Here is a 15,944-nt window from a genome sequence, read left to right on the forward strand (position 1 = left end):
ATTAGGGGTTAATAAGTGGAGGTAGGTGGCGGCAATGTCGGGGTCGGCAGAATAGGGGTGTTTAGAAATGGGGTTTATGTTAGGGTGTTAGGTGTAAACATACATTTTCTTTCCCCTTAGGAATCAATGGGGCTGCGTTACGGAGCTTTACGCTCCTTTATTGCAGGTGTTAGGCTTTTTTTTTGCCAGCTCTCCCCATTGATGTCTATGGGGAAATCGTGCACCACCACGTAAAACCAGCTCAAAGCAGCGCTGGTATTTGTGTGCGGTATGGAGCGCAACGCTGTCATATTGCCTGCTAACGCCGGGTTTTTGCAAACCTGTAATAGCAGCGCTATTAAAGGTGAGCGGTGAAAATAACTTGCAAGTTATTACTGAGCCGCTCATAACGCAAAACTCGTAATTTGGCCGTGTGTTTCTTGTATTTTTCACCTACATTTCGCTGTTACCTTTGTTTTTGGTTCAAACATTTTTTTTCACCCAATTCAGAAAAGTGACTTTTCTTATTGGAAGTGCTTTGAAATCTGTAATAAATAAATAAATAAATAAATAAAATAAAGCTGTGCAATATTTTTGTGTGAGAGATGAAACTGACTAGGATAAAGGTTTCTGATTTTTAAATCAAATAGGAAAAAAGAGAAACCTTATTTCAGTTATTCATTAAATATCCTTGAAGGTTATTTTGTATAACCATGACCATTGCTCAAAAGTAAAACAACCAAACTTAACTCTTATATTAAAGGGATATGAAACTCAAAATGTGTCTTTCATTATTCATATAGAGAATACAATTTAAAAAAAAAATTCCAATGTACTTTTATGATCAAATTTACTTTGTTCTCATGTTATTCTTTATTGAAGAATATCTGAAGCACTACATGACAGGAAATAGTGCTACTCTTGCTAATGTATAAATAAAATCTGTAGCAATTTAGTACTGCAGACAAATGCACACTCCTGAGCCTACATCCCTGCTTTTCACAGAGGATAACAAGCCCTACTTGTGCACAATTGGTTGCAGGAAAGCAGGGAGATGGGCTGCATAAATAAATACTTGTAATAATTAAATAGGGTAACCAGATGCTGCCTTGAGAGCCCAAAAAATGGGTGGACAGGTGCTCTAGCAAGGTACTTTGCCTGCAATTTAATTAATGGGGAGGTCTTTAAGAATACTCTTAGGTTAGGGCCAGATTACAAGTAGGGAGCAAACATTGGTGAGCGAATGATAAGGGATTTATGCGCTCGTGGGCCATACTGCTGTTTTTACAAGTTGAAAGTAAATGCAATCGCTTGAGTGAAATCGCCATTTACGCTAGAATGATTACTGCAGTTTCATCAAAAATACATTACAAAGGACACTTACTCTCATATTTACACTATCTAACGGCTAGATTACGAGTTGTGAGTTAGGGTAAAAAAGCAGCGTTAAGAGGTGCTAACGCTGCTTTTTTACGCCCGCTGGTATTATGAGTCTTGAAGGTTTAGGTTTCCCGCACACTTCTTTGGCCTTACCGCAAAAAAACGACTTACGTAAACTTCGTAAAGTCTTTTGTCTATGAGACTTCCATAGCGCCAGTATTACGAGTCTGTCCTGGAGGCCAAAAAGTGAGCGGTACACCCTACCCTGTCAAGATCCCTAATGCATTTAAACATCGCCGACACCTACATACTATTTATTAACCCCTAATCTGCCACCCCAATGTCGCTGCAACCTACCTACACTTATTAACCTCTAATCTGCTGCCCCAATGTCGCCGTCAATATAATAAACATATTAAACCCTAAACCGCCGCACTCCCGCCTCGCAAACACTAGTTAAATATTATTAACCCCTAATCTGCCATCCCTAATATCACGGCCACCTACCTACATTTATTAACCCCCAACGTCACCGCCACTATCAGCCAATCGGAATTAAGGTAGAAAAAATCCTATTGGCTGTTCCAATCAGCCAATAGATTGCGAGCTTAATCCTATTGGCTGATTGGATCAGCCAATAGGATTGAACTTCAATCCTTTTGGCTGATTGCATCAGCAAATAGGATTTTTTCTACCTTAATTCCGATTGGCTGATTTGTATTGCTAGGGAAAAAGACGGAGGCTCCAACCTTAGTTCAGTTAACCCAACTCGTAGACTACCTAGCTTCTATGGAAAGGGGCTACTATCAGCCAATAAGATTTCAGTAGCTCTCATCCTTTTGGCTAACTTATGTAACCAATAAATATGGGGAACGTCCATGCCTTCTCCGAAGACCGCCGCCGAGGAGCACCACTACCGCCGAGGAGTGCCACTGCCGTCGATCACTGCTGCCGAGGATCGCTGCACCGCCTTCGCTGTGGATGAAGATGATGGACCAGCCTGGGTGAAGACCTTCTCCACCGAACTTCTGAAACCATGAGTACCTATTTGGGGCTTTAGTGTTAGGTTTTCTTTTTCTTCCTTTTTCTTTTATTCTTTTTTAACTTAGGATTTTTTGGGCACTTGGAAAAAGAGCTAAATGCCCTTTTAAGGGCAGTGAAAAAGAACTAAATGCCCTTTTAAGGGCAATGCCCATACAAATGTACTTTTCAGGGCAATGGGTAGATTAGGTTTATTAGTGTCAGTTTTTTTTATTTTGGGGGTTTTGGTGGGTGGGGGGTTTTTACTGTTAGGGGGACTTTGTTTATTTTTAATGTAAAAGAGCTGTTTAACTTAGGGCAATGCCCTACAAAAAGCCCTTTTAAGGGCTATTGGTAGTTTAGCATTAGATTAGGCGTTATTATTTTGTTTTTGTTTTTTATTTTCATAAGGATTAGGTTTAATTTTATTATTTTGGATAATGTGTTTATTATTTTTTGTAATGTTAGCCTTTTTTATTTTTTGTAATTTGATTAATCTAATGTAATTTTGTTTTGTATTTTTTATTGTAATGTAGTTTATTTTTATTGTAATTAAGGGGTTAATTTAGGGGGTGTTAGGTTAGGGGGCTTAGTCATTAAATTAGTTTTTTGCATTGTGGGGGTTGGCGGTGTAGAAGTTAATAGATGTATTTGGTAGTTAGCGATGTTGGGGTTTGTGGATTTAGGGGTTAATAATTTTATTAGGTGGTTGTTTTTTTTTTCTTAATATATGTACTTTGTACGGGCGGTTAGTTTTTTTTTTAATACTTATTGCGGGCAGTTTTTTTTTGTAATGCTCCGCTTGCCTTCGCTGCATCCAGGTGAATTCTTTTGGCTGCATGCGCAGCCAACATTCTGTTGGCTGCCTCGCGCTGCCAACATTCCTTTGAGGATGCGTGCGCAACTGCCGATGACGACGGACATTACAAACGCAATTATAGTATAGATAGATATATATGTATACATATGTATTTCTGTATTTTTATGTGCATAAATGTATTTACAAACTTATAAACACATATAAACACATAAATACATGTATACATATATAGACATATAAAGATGCATTGGAGCCCTTTGATGAAAATATGAAAAAGCATATTTACGCAATGTTCATATTTAATAAAGTATTTAACTATGTATTTACTGTAAATATTTTACATTCCAAAGTTCTTCATATGGCAGAATATGTTCTATGTATTTATAAATAAATATTGCTATGTATATCTGTATATATCTATACCTATATATAATCATGTCTACATATAGGTATAAATATATATTGTAAAAAAAAAACATATCAGATATATGTAGAAATATTTATTTATGAATAAATAGAACATATTCTGTTATGTGAAGAACATTGGAATGTGAAATATTCATATTTTCATGTCGAGCGCACATGAGAATATGCAATCAGGTTTGCACGAGAGGAGTGCTAAGATATGTTTCCACTTTTTTCTCTATTAACTTCTATTGAGGAATACTTGAATGCGCACACAATATTCTAAATTCAGCTTTTTGCGCCTAAACGACAAGTGCATAAAGCTTGCTTCTAGCACAATTAACGTTCAAGTGGGAGCGTTCATTTTGAATATTTCAGCCAATAGGAATTCAAGGTACCCCAATAAATATGGGGTACCTTGAATTCTTTCTTCAGTGTGCGGCGGACAATCGCATGAAGAGGAACCTCCATGCCTTCGCCAAGGACCTCCGCCGCCGAGGAGCGCCACCGCCGTCGATGACTGTCGCCAAGGATCTCCCCATCTGGGAAGACCGCTCCGGACCTCCACTCCGCGCCGCCTTCGCTGTGGATGAGGATGATGGACCCGTCTGGAAGAAGACCTTCTCTGCCGAACCTCTGAGACCATGAGTACCTATTTGGGGCTTTAGTGTTAGGTTTTTTTTTTTTTTTTATTGTTTTTATTTTTTAACAGGGTTTTTTTGGGCACTTGGTAAAAGAGCTAAATGCCCTTTTAAGGGCAGTGAAAAAGAGCTAAATGCCCTTTTATGGGCAATGCTCATACAAATGCCCTTTTTATTAGTGTTAGTTTTTTTATTTTAGGGGGTTTGGTGGGTTTGGTGGTTGGGGGGGGTTTGAGAATATGCAATCGGGGTTTGCACGAGAGTGGGGTGCTAATATTTTTTTCCACTTTCTTTCTCTATTAACTTCTATTGGGGAATACTTCAACGTGCACGCAATATTCTAAATTTGGCTTTTTGCGGATAAACGACAAGCACATAAAGCTTGCTTCTAGCACAATTAACGTTCCAGTGGGAGCGTTCATTAGTGCTCCACTTGTAATCTGGCCCTAATGTCATTACTGGCTAAAATAATATCTAATAAAAGAATAGCATTCTATACAAAATTTAGTTTAAAGTGAGTGACATGAAAGTCAAAAGTAAACGTTCATGATTAAGAAATAGCATGTAGGTTTTAATTCCTTTTTACTATCAAATGGGCTCTGTGAAGGCCTAATCTATAAATGTATTTTAGTAACTCTGGGAGCTTTACTCTGTGAGGGTTTACTGCATTGATTTCCTCTTTTTAAGTAAGAATTTCTGTTTAAAGGGACAGTCCAGTCAAAATTAAACTTTCATGATTCAGATAGGGCATGCAATTTTTTTTTTTTAAATCAAAGATTTTTATTAAGGTATTTAGAATAACAATAGTCACATATAAACAACAAGACAAGTTATTTCAAGATGGGTATAACAGACAACAGTAATAATCCTGATAAACTCTCTGAGAGCGAATATATCCCAGCGCATTACTAGCATGCCCTGGATATATACATGATAAGATTTGCTTTGATACCTTATTTTATTTTTTAATTGAATGTTATTATAGTACCTCTTTATTGAAGCATTCTGTCCTTTGGTAGGATACTTTCATCTGACATATGTAGAATAAGGAATCCAACTGAGAGGTACCTTTTTCCCCCTAGTCTATAGGCCACTCATGGTCCTATCACTTATAGCTTATGTCGCTAGAGGAAATTATAGTGATACATAGCCACTTACTGGCATGATTTATAAACATATATAGAAAAAAAACAAAAAGGGAAGAAGTAATTATCTAGTAACTTTTGAAGGAATACCATACATATACTATCTTATACTAAATAAGGTGACAATAGCTGTGTGGTCATGTACATTTCTATACTCACTAATGCTCAACATAAATTGTATAGACAAAACGTCTAAATACAAATCCCCCAACTCACACTAACATAATAAAACCTATCCAGAAGATATATCTTCTCAAAGTATACACGAGTGGAGATAATAGAGCTCACTCAGATATAAAATTAGATACAACTTCCCTCGACTACAATATAGAAGACATATAATAAACTGTTTATGGACTGACTGCTTTTGCTATATGACTACTTACTAACAACCTGAGAAAGGACACGGTATATTATACTATATGGAAAGTAACCGTGCTGTGTGAGATAATAGAGTGCTAAATGAAGTAGAGAGTGTTAATATTTAATAGATAACTGTAGTACAGCCCCCTATAAAGCAGATCTACAAGAGTGCTGCCCTTTTCCCACTAACACGTAAATTGGTTCTTATTTATACTGAGTGTGTGTGAAGAGCAATTTTTTAGCCCTGCTGTAACAGTGTGTATAAGCAAACACCACATAGTAACATGTAACAGAGCATTCAGCCCTAAGCCGCAAACAACTGCTGTATCCCACACTTATTTAGATCAATTCTGGTTGCCGTAGTTTATCACAGATTAGTCTAGCATATGAGAAACCATCTGGATACTCCTGTGTAAGGTGACTCTCATAAACGCCATGCGAGCGAGCAGGGAGAATAAAGGCCAAATCAACCCCCTGGATCAAAAGGGCTCTCTAACTGTCCAGCTAACTCCATATAAATCAGTGTCCCAGTTCTCTGCAACAGTCTCAAACATGTCACCTCTAGAATAACGGTTCCCCGGTCATCTGGTTTCCAAACAGAGGGGGTATGTGTACTACCACACAATAATGATCTCCTATCTGCCAAAGCCACTTTCAGTGATGTCTGTGTCCATGCGGACCTCTTGAGCTTCCTTGACTTGGCCCGGGAGTGTGCTGCATGCGTAATACCATAAGCTCCTGTTCCCTGCCATAGACTTCTCCTCAATGTCTCAACGAGCCCACGATCTCTCTGCTGTGTTTGTCTAAGTGACAGAGTGCCAGATGGGCTATCATTGGGGCAGGCGTTGGTGTACGGTTGGGTGAGTGCACTGACTTCAGTTCGCAGTATAGTTATACAGCTCGCATAGTGAGAGTCCAGGCGAATGGCCATATCTGTCAAGAGGGATATGATTAGCTTCTGGATGCCCGTCGGGCATGTGGTGTTGTGGGGGTCCTCCATGTGCATACAGCAGCTAAGTTTAGGTTGATATAAGGGCAATAGTGGCCGCTGTTATTTTAGTCTCAAACTGCTCAGTCACCTGTCGCAGCAAAATTCCAGGAGAGCTTCAACTGAAGCATAAAGCGCTGAGCCTTTAACGGGAGTTTGGCTGTCCACCCGCAGCTGTCCACGTGGGTATCACCTAGGCCCCAGATATCTGATCCCTCATATAAGGAATATAGAAGATGTTTGATCCCAGAAAGTACATCAAAGTAGTTGCTACCCTCTGCTCTGTTCATGTATGAAGAGGATATCCATGAAATAACAAAGCAATGCGGCATTTTCAGCGTTTTATAATAAGTTCATAGCTGGAGCACAGAGCAGATGCGACTGCTCTCCCCGGCTGTTGGCTCTGCCCCCAGGGCATGCATTTTTAAACACTTTTCCAATTTACATTTATCATCAAATTTGCTTTGCATTCTTGGTATTCTTTGCGGAAAGATAAACCCAGGTAGGCTCATCTGCTAATTTATAACCCTTTGAACTGCCTCTTATCTCAGTGCATTTTGACAGTTTTTCACAGATAGAATCTGTTAGTTCATGTGTGCCATATAGATAACACTGTGCTCACTCAAGTGGAGTTATTTAAGAGTCTACACTGATTGGCTAAAATGCATGACTGTCAAAAGAACTGAGATAAGTGGGCAGTCTGCAGAGACTTAGATACAAGGTAATCACAGAGGTAAAAAGTATATTAATAAAACTGTGTTAGCTATGCAAAACTGGGGGGATAGGCAATAAAGGAAATATATATATATATTCTGGAGTATAATGTCCCTTTAAGTAAAGAGTGAAACAAGGGAGTTTGGGCAAACAAGGGATTGGAGTAACCAAGGGGGAATATAATTTTATATTTTTAAGTTAGATCTTTTAGTAAGAATGTGTGAGAATCTCATTCAGTGTACAGCTTGCCATATGTTTGCATCACTGGAGCAACCATTTCAGGAATTATATGCCTGTGGCAAGTGTGAGCATATTGTCTCTTTAGAAACTTGTATTGGCGTTCTGGAGGAACAAATTGCAACACTGCATGAAATTCAGACACTTTAAAGGGAAATGGATATGACTGAGACGGTTGTTAATGGTTCTAGCAGTGGGAATGGGGAGAACTTAGATGGGGAGACTCAGGAATGAAGCTGGGTCACAGTTAGAGGGTGAAGTAAAGGAAGAGACAGGCCAGTTCTGAGCTGGTAAACCCCAACAGACTTGCCAGATTGAATGAAGATGTTGGGGATATCAGTTCAGGGGTGGCTGTGTCAGAGAGAAATATTTTGCCTAGTATAGTGAACAGTCCTTTAGTCTTGGAAGTGCGGCATACTATAGTGAACAGTCCTTCAGTCATGGAAGAGGGGCATACCAGTCTGGGCTCGAGGCAGATGTTCGTGGTAGGAGAGTATATTATTAGGGAGGTTGATAGGATAATTTGTTATCCAGACCCTTTAAATTGAACAGTTTGCTGTCTTTCAGGGGCTCGTGTTAGGCATAATGTTGAGCGTATTGATAGATTGTTAGAGGGATGTGGGTCTGATCCTACAGTCATGATGCATATTGGTACTAAAGAAGGAATCAGCAGGAGATGGAATGTCCTAAAAAATGACTTCATGGAGTTAGGTAGCAAGCTTAAAGCAAGGGCCTCCAATGTAATATTTTCAGAGATACTACAAGTACCATGTGCTAAATCAGTAAGGCAGAAGGAGCTAAGGTCCATTAATTCATGGTTAAAAACATGGTGTAAAAATTAGGGGTTTGACTTTTAGAGCACTGGGCTGACTTTTCACTTGGGTACAATTTGTACAGTAAGGATGTATTGCACCTGAATGACATGTTTGCAGGTGTGTTGGGGGAGAGGATGTTAGCACGCTTAGAGAATCTTTTAAACTGGGCAAAGGGGGGGGGGCTAGGGGCAGTCCAAACATAATATAACAGATCAGTCTGTGCATAAGTCATACCTAGAATATCTCAGGGAAGGGATGACTTAGGAAATGTCACATTAGAATGTTTGGAGGAAAGTGCACCAAGTAGCAGCATGAAAATGAAATGTATGACAGCAAATACAAGAAGCATGATGGGTAAAATGGGGTAAATCTTGAACAAAGGTACTCCAGCCTTGGCAGATTACATAAAAAGACCTTTATTAAACCATGGTCCATACAGGTCTAAAACGTTGTTTTTTGTGTGGACCATGGTTTAATAAAGATGTATGTGGTTGTAGAGAACTGCGCCTAGATTTATATATCTACAGGCTACACTATAAAAGACCCCCTAACTGGATCTTGGATTCAAAGTACCGAAAAAGGGAATAGGAGCGCCAAAGTTGGCTAAAGTATATATAAAACAGGATAAATCAGGAACAAAGCTGACTGAAAAGGAGGGTGATATTGACAATGGTATATCTAATAATGTATAATATATAATATAACACCAACTGTTGGTCTTTCTATATAGGGAAATAAATATAGAAACTGGTAGTTTCAAAATGCTTAAAACAATTTATTTATATTAAAAAATTATTTAAAAAAATTTAAGTAAAAAAGAATGACTCAGGATTGGTCGCTCTCACATATATATTACGTCAGGTCAAAAACTGTTCAAATAAAATACAATACAATCAGATTCAATGTTATAGAAATACATATAATACAATTGGTATACTATGGGGCCTATCTATCAAGCTCCGTACGGAGCTTGAGGGCCCGTGTTTCTGGCGAGCCTGCAGGCTCGCCAGAAACACCATTTATGAAGCAACGGTCTAAAGACTGCTGCACCATAACCCTGTCCGCCTGCTCTGATGAGGCGGACAGGAATCGCCGGAATTCAACCCGTACGATCCGGTTGATTGACACCCCCTGCTAGCGGACGATTGGCCGTGAGTCTGCAGGGGGCGGCGTTGCACCAGCAGCTCACAAGAGCTGCTGGTGCAATGCTGAATAAGGAGAGCGTATTGCTCTCCGCTTTCAGCGATATCTGTCAGACCTGATCCGCACTGTTGGATCCGGTCCGACAGATATTTCATAAATAGGCCTCAATGTAATAGATATAAAGTGCAAATAATGAATACACTAATAGAAGAGACAATCTCAGAAGATCAAAATAGTGCAATGTCTGGATAGATCTCTGGTAAGGATACTGGTTGGTTACCTATGCAAACGTGTACACATGGAATAAAAGGTGGTAAACTGTGGAAAATACAGTAAAAAAAATGGCCAAAAATTGCAAAAAATGCAAAAATATATAAAAATTAAAATTAAAAATCATATTGTGGAAAAATATGTAAAAAAATATATGTGAAAAAATATATATTATATTAAAGTGTCCAAATCAAAAATAAGAAAAAATCCAAAGTTATAACTCCAATGATAATATGTATATAATACCCCCAAAAAATATAAATATGCGTATGTGTCCAGTGGTATTATAGTACTGATGATATAATCCAAGTGCTATTAGTAGTGATTCCTGTGTCCAAACTCGATATCCAAGAAGTCCCACTGCTGGGATAATAACTAGTAATAAACAATACAATCCTAAAAAAAGAGAGAAAGAAAAAGAAAAACAGTATACAAAATGCCGTTTATAGGTAGAGGCTATTGTTGTTGCATTCACCCAAATAAACGATCCTGAGAGATATAGAAAGCCTTACAAATCCTGGTGGGGGTACTGGTCGATGTGTTTCAGCCCTTATATAGTGCCTTTTTCAAGACATAAAGGTCTTTTTATGTAATCTGCCAAGGCTGGAGTACCTTTGATCAAGATACAGAGGGGTGGCTGACTCCTTGCTCCTGTGCCTGATTGTTTTGGTTGCTGTTCCCCATCTTTCTGTTTTGCTGGGTAAAATGGGGGAGCTGGAGCTCTTAGTTGCAAAAGAGGGCTATGATATTATCAGTATAACTGAAACTTGGTGGGATGATTCACATAACTGGACAGTTAACTTAAAGGGTTATAATTTATTTAGGAGGGACAGGAGTAATAAAAGGAGTGGAGGAATCTGCATGTATATTAAACCAAACCTTAAACCTACAGTAAGGGAAGATATGTATTATGGTACAGGTGATAATGTAGAGACCCTGTGGGTTGAAATAAGGAGTAGGGAAAAAATCCTAAAAATAAAATAGAACATGCTACAAACCCCCCGAACATTAGTGACATGGAGGAAACTCAACTACTAATGCAAATAAGAAAGGCTAATAATAATAACAGTGCTGTAATTATGGGATATTTTAACTACCCTGACATAAAATGGGCCAATGAAACTAGTAATTCAACTAAGGGAGAAAGATTTTTAAATGTTCTCAGGAAATACTTCTCTTCACAATTAATAGAGGAGCCAACTAGGAACAATGCTATATTGAATTTAGTGCTATCAAACAATACAAATGTAGAGGCCTATTTATGAAATGTCTGTTGGACCTGATCCAACAGTGCAGATCAGGTCCGACAGACATTGTTGAATGCGGAGAGCAATTCAATGTCGCCCCCTGCAGAATCGGCCGCCAGCAGGGGGTGTCAATCAACCCGATCGTACTCGATCGGGTTGAATTCCGGCGATTCCTGTCTGCCTCATCAGAGCAGGCGGACAGGGTTATGGAGCAGCGGTCTTTAGACCACTGCTACATAACTGCCAGAAACACGGGGCATCAAGCTCCATTCGCAGCTTGATAGATAGGCCCCATAATATAAAACATAGAAGTCAAAGAACATTTGGGTAACAGTGATCATAACAAGCAGTATCTTAAAGGTTTAATTAAGACTTTTAATTTTAAGAAAGCAAAATTCAATGATTTCAAGAAATTATTAAATAACATAAATTGGAACAAAGTATTAGCTAATAAAAATACAGAGGATAAATGGATAACATTTAAAACTTTGTTAAATAAATTACAATATAGGGACAGTGTCCAGTTCTATTTGTGGGTAATATAGGGGTAACTAATATGTACAAGTAGTGCCATTGGTCCTTTTTCTTTTTCATAAATATACATATCAACACATACCAAATGGTTCTAAAAGTAAAATAAATAAATCCAAGCCAATGTGGCTAAATAAATAAAGAGAGATTAGGAAAAAATGTAGGGTATGGAAAATGAGATTTAATATGGGAAAATGCAAGGTTCTACATTTTTGAAGTAAACATAAGCAGGCAATGTATTTATAAAATGGGACAAGACTTATCCAAACAGAGGTGGAATGGGATTTGGGAGTAGTAATAAATAACAAGCTAAAGATGGGGGCACAATGCAGGGCAGAGGCTTTTAAGGCTAATAAGATACTAGCATGTTTTAAAAGAGGCATTGATTCAAGGGAGGAAAGCATAATTCCATCGCTATATAAATCCCTGGTAAGACCTCAACTTGAGTACGGAGTGCAGTTCTGGGGACCGCTCTCAAAAATAGACATTGCAGACCTAGAAAAAGTTCATTGAAGGGCCACAAAGCTAATAAGGAGAATGGATAATTTAAGCTATGAGGAGAGGTAAGCCAAACTGTGTCTGGTTTCTCTAGAAAAAAAGGAGCTTGAGAGGTGACATGATTACTTTATATAAATATATTCAAGGCCCATATACAGAGATTGCAGAAGCTCTGTTTATTTCAAGAAAATTGTTTGTGACAAGAGGCCACAATTTAAGTCTGGAGGAAAGAAGATTTAATATCCTGCAACGGAAATGTTTTTTTACTGTAAGAGCATAAATCAAATTGTGGAACTCATTACCAAGGATGTAGTGAATGCCAATACCTTAGATACATTTAAAAATGGTTTGGATACATTTCTGGCTAGAATCAGAATTCAAGAATATGATTGTTGTGTTAAATGGGCCACCTTTTAATAGGATTAATTTAAGCTAAACTGGAGTTTTTTGTAGGTATATTAGATTTGTATAGGTTGAACTTGATGGACTTCTGTCTTTTTTCAACCTCATCTACTATGTAACTATGTTACATTGTTTGCTTGGTATTTTTTGTTGAAAGGCATATGTACATATCTTTAGCAGCAGCTAAAGATAGCTGGGGATTGGTGGCTACAGTACACACATATATCTCTTTTCATTGGCTCACCAGATGCATTCAGATAGTTTCAGTAGTCAGTGGAGCTGACTTTAACTATGTGTTTGATCCCTTTGCAGACGTTAAACTCATAGTTATATGCCCAGAATAGTGCAATAAAACAATTCCTAGGCTGTGAACGAGTTTTCAATTTAAAACCTCCCAAAAACTTGTTTTAGGTTGTAGTACTTGCTATTGTGATGAAAAATGTGAATGAAAAAAATAACTAAGAAATACAATGGCCTTTGGCAGCAATAAATATATTGGACTTAAAAGTTACCTCATTAGAGTACTAAAGTTCCTGTTGTCCCACAACTATTTCCAATTCGAGGGTACTTACTATCTCCAGAGGCATTGCACTGCCATGGGACCAAAGTTTGCCCCCGCCTATGCCAACCTGTATATGGGTTGGTGGGAGCGGTGTAACGTCTATGGAGATATTAACCCATACCGACCATATATACGGATATACAAGAGGTATATTGATGACCTGTTGTGCATCTGGACTGGAACTGAGTCAGACATGAGAGGGTTTGTCAACTACCTTAACTCACATATTAATTTGATAGATTAAGTATACCTTATTTGGACATTCTATCAATAGGGAATGCTGATTCTAAAATTATCAGTACTACTTTGTATAGGAAAACGATAAAAACAAATGCCTTAATGCATGCACAGAGTTGTCATCCACGACATAAAGGATTCGGTGTGTCCAAAGGCCAATTTGTACGAATTAAAAGAAATTGTACAAATGATTCTGATTTCCTCAAAGAGAGTGAAATCTTGAAGCTACAACTTATGGAGAGAGGTAACTCAAGAAATGCGATAAATAGAGCATTCCTGGAAGTAACCTGAATAAATAGGAGGGATCTTTTAGATCACAATAGAAGTGCAAACAGTAGAATTTAGAACGTAGTATTTTTGTCACCACCTTCAGTCCACAGATATTTGTAACATAGTGGGGAAATACCTCCCTATTTTAACTGCCGAAGACAGTCTTAAGGATTACGTATCCAAGGGCTGTAACTATGTGGCCAGACGTGGCAGTACTCTGGGTAACATCCTATCACCTACCATACTAAAAACACAAAAGACAAATACCAATAGTTGGCTTAGCATGAAGACACACTATAAATGCAGCTATAACAAATGTATAGCATGTGCTCACACAAGGCCCACAAAGAATGTTCAATCAAAAGTAACAGAAAGGGTGTACGACTTGTCAGCGTGTACAAAATGGCACACAACACATGTAGTTTATTTAGTAGAATGTTCTATCTGTGACATGCCGTATGTAGGGTTTACCACAAGAGAGGCACGCAGAAGAATCAGGGAACATTTCAACAATATAGACCAGGATGTAGAGTGCTCAGATCTGGAAAGGCACTTCATTTATTAAAATCAAAAGTTCACTAACAGCTTTGTATGGCAGATAATTGAATGGGTCAGAGCCCCCTTGAGGGGAGGAGATAGAACAAACAAGCTTTTCTATAGGGAAACCTTTTGGATTTTTAAACTCAGGACAAGGAAGCCCCAAGGTTTTAACATAGCAGGGGATGTTATAAATTTCTGGCAACATCATTAGCTGGAATCTGTTAAAGACTCACCCTTGATGCTCATATAGCACAGCTAAGTAGTTTAATACATATAGCCCCTTTTTAATCTTCCTATAAAATAGAGATAACTTATAATGCTCTTTTCTTACTCTAGACCAGGTTTGAGCACATAGCCTGTATAGGGAGGATTATACTAGGCATCCGTTTTTCATATGGAGAATTATGCTTCTGCATTTAGTTGTAGAAATAAAATAATATTCTATCTGTGTATGAATTGTACTCTATAAGAATGTGTTCTTCTAGTTCTGCATTTTGTAGCCACTGGTAATTTCTTAAACACAAATAATGTTACAAATTTGAGGATTACTGTTATCTGCTTTAGTGAACACAGCATTTTTTTAATTGTGCTAATTACTAACCATATAAATATCCGATTACAAGCAGTCACAGTATGTCTATGATTAAGGCGTCCCATCGCTGAAAGCGTAAGACAAGTCTGCGTTGTTCTTAAACTTGCTTTTAATAGCCACCCTTTGTTTTTCCATGAATAAAGCTAATTTTGTATGTGCCTTGAGGCTTTGCTTGGATTTTTTTGCTTATTACTGATATCTACTTACCCAGTTTGAGCTTTAGCACTTGGATATTGGCAGTGTTGGAAGTGCACTTAGATGTTTTGATTTTGGAGGCTGTTTACCCAATTGCTGACTCTGATTGACAGCGGGGAGGAGCCATGAGTGTTTCCGGCGTCTGACAAAACCCTCAAGATGAATTGAGACTGGGGACTAGGAGATGAATGCTATCCGGCACAAACGGGCCCAGATCGTAATCTAAGATGACCGCTTGGATATGGCAAGCATGACAGAAGGGCCGAAGGCAGTCCCATGTTTCATGCGCTCCTGCTATCTGAAACAGCCTACAAGGAGGGGTGAGTGTAACTCCGGACCAACTCTGGTGTATTAACATTGAGTTTCAAGTTGTATACACTATAAGCGTCTAGAGCCACACTTAGGGAAGGAGTGTGCTGAAAGGTTTGAATCAGCAATAAATATTACATTATTTTTGTTTGGATTGATTCCTTTCTACAGTGTATAAGGGAAATAAAACTAACATGTTAAAATTCAGAGGGCTAGATTACCAGTGGTTCTCTAACTTGCACGCACGCAATATCGCTCGTATTACAAGTTTAAAGTAAATGTGATCGCAAGATTGCATTTGTATTTTATGCTTACAGGGTAGTGCATTAAAAAAGTTACACTAAACACAACATAAATGCATTCAAAATTATAGTTACACCCATGACACTCCCACCACCAAGCTTGACTGTAGGCACGACACACTTGTCTTTGTACTCCTCACCTGGTTGCCGCCACACACGCTTGACATCATCTGAACCAAATAAGTTTATCTTGGTCTCATCAGACCACAGGACATGGTTCCAGTAATCCATGTCTTAATCTGCTTGTCTTCAGCAAACTGTTTGCGGTCTTTCTTGTGCATCATCTTTAGAAGAGGCTTCCTTCTGGGATGACAGCCACACAGATTTGATGCAGTGTGC

This window comes from Bombina bombina, chromosome 1, assembly GCF_027579735.1.
Source record: "Bombina bombina isolate aBomBom1 chromosome 1, aBomBom1.pri, whole genome shotgun sequence".
In the NCBI taxonomy this organism is placed as follows: domain Eukaryota; kingdom Metazoa; phylum Chordata; class Amphibia; order Anura; family Bombinatoridae; genus Bombina; species Bombina bombina.